The sequence below is a fragment of the Heteronotia binoei genome, chromosome 4, assembly GCF_032191835.1.
Source record: "Heteronotia binoei isolate CCM8104 ecotype False Entrance Well chromosome 4, APGP_CSIRO_Hbin_v1, whole genome shotgun sequence".
Lineage (NCBI taxonomy): Eukaryota > Metazoa > Chordata > Lepidosauria > Squamata > Gekkonidae > Heteronotia > Heteronotia binoei.
This window is the reverse complement of record NC_083226.1, coordinates 152,537,304-152,545,951: the sequence shown is the minus strand read 5'-3', so window position 1 is coordinate 152,545,951 and position 8,648 is coordinate 152,537,304.

Genomic DNA, 8,648 nt, shown 5'->3' with positions numbered 1-8,648 from the left:
TGACTCCAGAGGATCTAACTAGAACTGTTTTCCTGACTCCTGAAACATTTTAAGATATACATAGCTTATTGAACCTTCATACTAAACTAGCAGGTGTTTCATATGCCTCAATCCTTAGCATAGTTTGTACAGAGTTTTAAATGATGTTCCAAAAAATGGACTATTGTCTTTTTCTAGGCTTCCTCAAAACCCTCTTTTTCACAAACTCAAAGCATTTCTTGAATTTTGCTTTCCAACCACTGTCTAGATCAGTGATACTCACTCATGTGTGGCTTTCTGAATTGCCCCTTGGCTCTTGTGAGCACTGCTTCCCAATGTGGCACCAATCCCACGTTTCAGAAAAGAGGGGTCTCACTGGGTCTTGTGGATGGCTGGTGGTTTCTACCTTGAAACAGCTGTGAACCTCCATTGTGCCAGTTGGAATTAAAGAGCGTGCCTTCTCTAACAATCCCCACCTTTCTTTGGAGCCTCTGTGCTCTCATCCCAGCATCTGGGCAGCTGCTTGGAGGACACCAAACTGGCTACAGAGAAGAGAGCCTTCAACCACCAAAGCTGCCACCTAGGAAAAGTGGAAGTCAGCCACAGTGGGGTGGTGATGGCTGTATGCTAAAAATCCCCTTTTAGCATACAGGTCATGCTTGTTTGTACAGCAAAGTATGGAGAGATTGCCAGTCAGAAGATGCACATTTCTACAAGATTTCACTGCCTATTACAACTGTGCACTTAGCAAATTGCCTACAAGTAGATTTCTTGGATTTTATTATTGTGTAAGACCTTTTGACGCACGACAGAGAAGTACAAAGTACACAAAGGGAAACACTTTGTAAAAAAAAAAATCAATATGCAACCAGATAGGTGCTGTCTAAATACAATTCAGGTATGGCAAGATTCTTTTTAACTTCCAAATGCTCTGTGGCTGGGGGTTACCAAGAGGCAAATAACTTTCTCTAGCTTCAAAAGCCATTTGAGAAACCCATTAACTTGCACCAAGTGGGTGTTCTATTGCTACAATTAACTATGAAACTTGTGCTGGGGGTTAGGTGTAAAACTGCAGTCGATGGACGCCATCTAGAAATCTTTCTTCACAGGCGGGATAACAATTTAAAAGTGTCCTTCAAAATTTGTCGGTAGAAAATCACGGTAATCGATTTAGACTTCTTTATACTTCTTTTTCCTGATACTGTAATGGCAATCAGAATAATCTGTGAAGCTTGCAACTTCTAGTAACTTTTTACAAACTGAAAGTCAGCAAAAAGACGTATATTATTTACTAGTGAAGATTTTTTTTCAACAAGTATGATAATAGATTTATCTCATTGTACATTTTCCAACTGTATAAAATATTATTGATAAACATCTTACTAATCTGCCAAAGCCCTCCAGTAAAATAATAAATGGTTCTTTCCATTATGGCTTATTAAATTTATATGCTGCCTCCCCCTAGAGAACTTGTTTGAGGCAACTCGCCAAGTAAACGTGCTAAGATCACAGAACAGCATTAAAATAATTACAATTAGCCATTAAAAACTCCGCCAGTGGATTTAGCAGCCTAAGATGAACCTCATAAAGCAGCCCTCAAGCTAAAAGCAGAGCATGCAAAATATTTAAAAGATCAAGCACCTTCTTCAATAAAAGCCTGAATAAAAAGTTATTGGCTTTGTGCCTAAGAGAAAACAGAACAGAAATCGGGTGAGCCTCAAGAGGAAGGATGTTTCACAGGCAAGGTGCCACCACTGAAAAAACAAAGTCTCTGACCATTGCCTGTCCCATCTTAGCAAGTGAGGACACATAGAGAGCAGGGCTTGTGAGGCAGATCTCAAATACTAGGCTGGAAAGTACAGGCAGAAGAACCCTTGGTTGTCTGAAAGATTTTACAGCTGGTCACCGTTAGAGAAATTCTGGACTATATACTTTTTTTGTGCAGTCCAGCAATTCTTCTTTCTAAAAATCGTGTCTTGCAGACAAAGGTATTATTTTTTTTAAAAAAACATATGGTTTAAATTACTAAGCTGCTAAACATCTTGGAGCAGGGGTCTGTATGCAGCGGGGAGGTACTTGTGAATTTCCTGCATTGTGCTAGGGGTTGGACTAGACAACCATGGAGGTCCCTTCTATGATCTGGCAAACTGAACTACAGAAATACACCAGCTCTCTTCATAAGGGTGTGTCACTTACTTGATGCTCTCACACGCATTTTTATTCTACCCTTCCTCCAAGGAACTTAAGGGGCACCATTGCTTTCCCCTCGTCCATTTTATCCTCACAACAACTGTATGAGATAGGCTAAGTTGAAAGGGAGTAATGCAGTTAACTTTGTGGATGGACATTTGAACTTCCCAATCCCAGCTGAGAACTATCCACCACACTGCCTCTAATGTTGCCAACTTTACTTGTTAACACATTTATGGAAGTCAATAAAGAATAGGCATATTCATATATATGTTTGGTATGTTGTATCCCATCCTTTCTCCAAAGAGCTCTCCTCTTCACAACCACCTTGTGAAGTAGGTTAGGCTGAGATATAGTGTTTGGCTCAAAGTTACCCAGAAAGCTTCAAGGCAGTGGGGATTTGCATATGGATCTCTCAGAACCTGCTCCAACCGCTGCACCACACTGCTTCAGAGGTAAAAAGAATAAGCCATATTATGGTAGAGGTACAAAGCAAACTATTTGTTGTTGAACATTTTTAATGCCACTTCAGTGTTACTGAGAAAACAATACAGTCAGTTCAGTATTCACAATTTTGTTCACAAACAGCAGAAAATATGAAGACAGAACATGTACCATGGTATTAAAAGGAAAATCCTAGGCTCCTTTCTCTTTGAAAAAGAGCTTGGTCGTAATTCTGCAGATGCCATGAAGCTAGAGAAAGACAGAAAGCATTGTGCAATAACATTAAAAACAGCAAATTCAATTTATTTCAGGACACCATCTCTTAAAACTTCTATTTGCTTCAGTGCAAGTTCTGAGCATGCATCGATGACCCAGTTTAAAGATACTGAATCCCACTGTAGTTTCAAATTTGGCTTTTTAGATATACAACATTTACACAAGAAAAAGGTTAGTGAGAACTGGACTCTATTCTCTGTACTTATTTTGTGGAAACTCAAGCATCTTGATTGCAAAACATGTAGTCTTTCATGACTTTCTTATTCTGACTGGTTTATTCATATATGGTTGTTTTACCTCAAGAGCTGGTCTACTGGCAAGCTCAGGAAGCCAAGCCAGGGCCATTTCAAGTTATAATTACTGGAGTCAATCTGTCCATCTATCTTGGAAATGCCCGCAGCAGCCAAGCTGTCACGTGATACCTGCAACCATGTGGGATTATTATAACACGACTTGACTCTCTTGCCTGGAGCTGGAACAGACTGCCATGTTTGTACCCATCTCGGCTGAGATATCAGACATCAATCTAACGTATAACAGTTTGTGACTGTTACCATTACTAGTTACAGCATTTGGAAAACACGCAATGAATGCAGATGAAACAGTTTGATAAGATACTCCTGTCCATTCTTGGGCCTTTCATTAGCTATTAACCTTATGTATCTAAAACATTTCTACTGCATGCTCTCAGCACACAGGTTCCTGAGATGGCTTCAAAGCATCAATAAAAAGCTGCAATAAAAATCAACAACCAAACAGCAGCATCCAAATGTTAACTACAGCCCCACAAAAAAGCCCGATGTCCAATGATAAACCAGAACAAAGTTTTATTCTGGCTATAAGTTTTCATGTGCCTGCACACTTCTTCAGATACAGTGATTAACCAGTAAGATTGACAGTAACATTGGTAGTGTAATGAAATAACAGGAGTGGGGACCAGAATGGTGGTGGTGCTTAGAAGCCAATCAACAATGGCTGGGGAAATAAAAGATTTTTTTTTCTTCTGGAGTTCAATTCACACTAAACTTGGTGGCAGGCAAATTGCTGCATGAAGTTCTGAAGTTGAGGCACCACAACAGAAAAGGCCCTGACTCTTGTAGCGATCTTGTCTTACTTCTGAAACTGGAACTGAAAGTGCACAGAACAGGACCTTGTAAAAGATCTTGACTGTTGGGCACATGCATATGGCAGCAGGGGGTCCATCAAATATCCTGGCCCCAGACTCCTTAGTCCACTGTAGCTCAGCACTTCAAATTGTACTATGAAACCAAATGCAGGCCAGTTAATTTTTTCCTTGGCACTACACCCAATAGCTCACAACGACTGTTTTGCAACTACAGGTGGAAAGAGGTTGCAGTACTATATTCAAAGACAGCCCCATATAGAGTGCACTAAGGAGGTCAAACATGGATGGGATTAGAATACAGGTAACTGTGGCCAAATTGTGCTTTTGTGGTTGGGTATCTAAATAAACAATATTTTATGAGTTGCCGTAGTATAGGCATTACACAGCAACAGAAAAACAGGTTTCCTACCTGTAACTGATGATCTTCGAGTGGTCATCTGTGCAGTCACACCGATGGGGAGTAGGCGCCTGCGCCGATCACGATCGGTAAACTTCAAAGCTGCGGATTTCCGCGCCTCCCGCCGCAGTGCGCATGCCCACCGAGGCGGGGAGCGGACATCCCGCCAGTTCCTTCTGACCGCTGCAAAAGCCCAAGCAGATGGACCAGCAGCGGAGGGGAAGGAGGGCGGGTAGTGTGACTGCACAGATGACCACTCGAAGATCATCAGTTACAGGTAGGAAACCTGTTTATCTTCTTTGTGGTCTCTGTGCATCACACCGATGGGAGAGTAGCAAGCCAAGGTCTTACCTGGAGGAGGGCACAACGGTCCATCATGAAGACAGAGACTGCAGAACAGCACGGCCCACTGAGGCATCTTGGCACCGTCTCAGGTCCAATGCGTAGTGGGACACGAAGGTGTGCGCAGAAGCCCAGGTCGCAGCCCTACAGATGTCCTGAAGAGGAACACCTTTCATGAAGGCTGCCGATACTGCCACGGCTCTCGTGGAATGGGCCCGCACCGGCCCGGGGAGCGGCGTCTTGCAAAGGAGGTAGCAAAGGCGAATGGTCTCGATAATCCATTTCGACAATCGCTGAGAAGATATCCTCTTGCCCCGTGACGCTGTGGCATATGACACAAACAACCGAGGATCCTTCCAGAACGCCTTTGTCCGATGCAGGTAGAAGGACAGTGCCCGCTTCACATCCAGCGCGTGCAGCTGGCGCTCGACCTCGGTGGCCGGGGCCGGAAAGTAAGATGGCAAGTGAATCTCCGCATTGAGATGGAATGAAGAGACAACCTTAGGTAGGAAGGTGACGTCCGGCCGGAGCGAGACACCTTCCGGGGTAAAGCGCAGGTAGGGACCGTCACTACGGAGCGCGGCCAGCTCGCCGACCCGCCTAGCCGAAGTGATGGCCACCAGGAACGCCGTCTTCCAGGCCAGAAGATGCGGCGCACAAGTGGCCATGGGCTCAAACAGCTTTCCCGTCAAAGTTTTGAGGACCAGGGCTAGGTCCCACGCGGGGGCGGGTACCTTGATGGCCGGGTATAACCTGGTACTCCCTTTCAGGAACTTCCTAGAGTCCAGGTGAGTGAAGACTGAGTGACCATCCACCCTGGAATGTTCCGAGGATATGGCTGCCAAATAGACCCGCACGGAAGGCACCGTCAACCCCCTGTCAAGCAAGGACAAAATAAAGTCAAAAACGACTGGTAAGCCCGCTTCACAGGGAGGAGCCCCTCTGTCCATTGCGAACTTAACAAACTTAGCCCACTTGTAGGTATACGACTTCCTGGTGGACTCCTTCCTACAGTTCAGCATCACAAACTGCGCCCGCTCGGATAACCGAGACCGTCCAGATGCCAGGCGGTAAGCTTCAAGTGGGGAATGTCGTGATGGAGAACCTGGCCCCGATGGTAAAGAAGAAGATCCGGGGCCCGCGGGAAGTGATGGAAGTTCCCATTGGCCAGGCGGGAGACCACTGGGAACCACTGCTGCCGGGGCCACCAGGGAGTGACAAGGATCCCCACCGGCCTGTCGCACAGGATTTTCTGCACCACTCTGGTCATGAGTGGGATTGGAGGAAAGAGGTACACCTTGTGATGGCTCCAAGGAACGAGAAGTCCATCTCCCAGGGACCCCCGGCCTTGGCCCCCTCTGCTGCAAAACAGCCTGCACTTCCTGTTCTCCCTGGTTGCAAAAACGTCCAGATCGGGAGCCCCCCACAGCTGAAAGACTGAGCTCAGGTAGTCCCAATTGAGCTCCCACTCGTGGAGCGACGCTCCGCCGCGGCTCAGGAAGTCTGCCCAGGCATTCTGCTCCCCCGGAAGATGAGTCGCCGACAGCGACACCCCCAGGGACTCGCAGAGATCCCAGATAGTCATTGCGAGAAGACAAAGCCGTCGAGACGCCGTGCCCCCCTGCCGGTTGATGTATGCCATTGTCGTGGTGTTGTCCGTCATAACAAGCACCGCTCTGTTCTGAAGGATGGTCTGGAAAGACTGCAGAGCATGATACACCGCCAGAAGCTCCAGGAAGTTGATATGGCATTGTAAATGGCGACTGGGCCACGGAGCGCCCACACAAAGTCCCAATGCATGCGCTCCCCATCCCCAGAGGGATGCATCCGTCGTCACAGTCACCGAAGGGGGTGGGCGCTGAAAGGGCATGCCTTCCGTCAGGTGGCAACGAGCTTCCCACCAGCTGAGGGACGCGAGGACCTCCGCCGGAACCGTCAACCTGTGAGAGAGGGAGTCAACGTTGCATCGGAAGACCCTGAGGAACCAGAGTTGTAGCGGCCGCATGCGAAGCCTCGCCATGCCGATGACTGAAGTCATAGCCGCCATAAGTCCCAACAGTCTCTGCACCTGCCGAGCTGGAACTACCGGGTTCTCGCGAAAAGAGCGAACCGTCTGGATGAGTACATCCGCTCTGCTGGGAGGAAGAAACGCTCTGCACGCCTCTGTGTCCAAGATCGCACCAATGAACTGCACCTTTCGAGATGGGAGGAGGTGAGACTTCGCCCAGTTGACTTGCAGTTCCAACTGTGTGAGCAGATCGAGGGTCAGGTCGATGTGTCTTTCCAGAAGCTCCTTTGAGCTTGCTACTATCAACCAGTCGTCGATATAGGGAAAGACCGTCACCCCCTGCAGCCGCAGGTGGGCGGCCACTACGACCATGGTCTTGGTAAAGACCCTCGGAGCCGTGCAAAGTCCAAAGGGGAGGGCCCTGTATTAGAAATGGGCTTCTCCGATAGCGAAGCGCAGGAACCTCCGGTGGGCAGGAAGGATGGAGATATGAAAGTACGCATCCTTCAAATCCAGCGTGGCCATGTAGTCGCCCGGAGACAACAGGGGAAGGATGTGTTGCAGTGAGACCATCCGGAACTTGTCGCAGCAAACGAACAAGTTCAAAGCCCGAAGGTCCATGATTGGACGGAGGCCGCCGTCTTTCTTTGGGACGGTGAAATAACGGGAATAGAATCCACAACCCCGTTGGTCCACCGGAACCGCTTCGATAGCACGTTTGAGGAGGAGGGAGTCCACCTCCTCTTGGAGGGATGGGGATGGAGGGGTATGAACAAACTTGGGAGTCGGTGGGTAGCGCAAAAACTCTATTGCGTATCCCCGTCAGATGATGGATAACACCCACAGGTCCGATGTAACACGGGACCACGCCGGCAGGTGGCAGGAGAGGCGAATAGAGTCCACGACTATGGATGGAGGAAGGAAGTCAAAGGCTCTGCTTGCCCTGCTTGGACCCTTTCTGTCGAGGCTGGGTAGCAGGGGGAGAGTACTTGTTTGGTAGAGTACTGTTGGCGCTGGAAGGATATGGAAGGTTTAGGTCTCCAAGAGCGTTCCGGCGACTTCGTATACTGCTTCTTCTGCCACGGTTTCGTCCACTGCCGCTTTGCTTGTGGACAAGGAGCCGAAACACCTAGATTACGTGACGTTTTTATGCTTTTGTCCAGCTCCTGGAGGACAGAGTCTGTTGTGGAGCTGAACAAACCGGAACCATCGAAAGGAAGATCCTCCACGTATATCTAAGTGTCCGGTTGCAGTGCCGTGGACCTCAGCCAAGAGTGGCATCGAAGGGAGATGGCCGTTGTCAGTGCCTTGGCGTATGCGTCTCCCGAGTGTTTGGCCAAGTTTAACTGCTGTTTGGCTAGCAGCATACCTTCCTTCTGTAGCCGCTTAAGGGTGCCTCTGCTCTGCTCTGGAAGGGTACCCAGGATGGAGGAGACCTGCTCCCATAGGGCGTACTGGTACCTTCCCATACACGCCGAGTAATTGGCTATCTTCACCCCGAGGGAGCCTGCAGAATACAGCCGACAACCCATGGAGTCCAATTTCCTGCCTTCCTTATCGGGCGGCGTGAAGTGTGTCTTCTTCGCTCTGGACGAAGAGGACACGACCACCGAATTCGGTCTAAGGTGTGTGTAGAGGAATTCAGCAGTACTCTCCTGGATCCGATACATATGATCCAGGCGCCGCGAAGACATCGGGGTAGAGGCGGGCTTGTCCCAAGACGACTTTACTGTTTGGAGCATCACGTTAGTGAGTGGTAACGCCACTGCCGTTGAGGTGTCCCTCTGAACAATGTCGAAGACACTGTCCGTTATGACCGGTTGCGGTTGTTCTGTCGACAAGGACAGTGTCTGGGCCATTCTTCGAAACAGGTCCCCATAAGACTT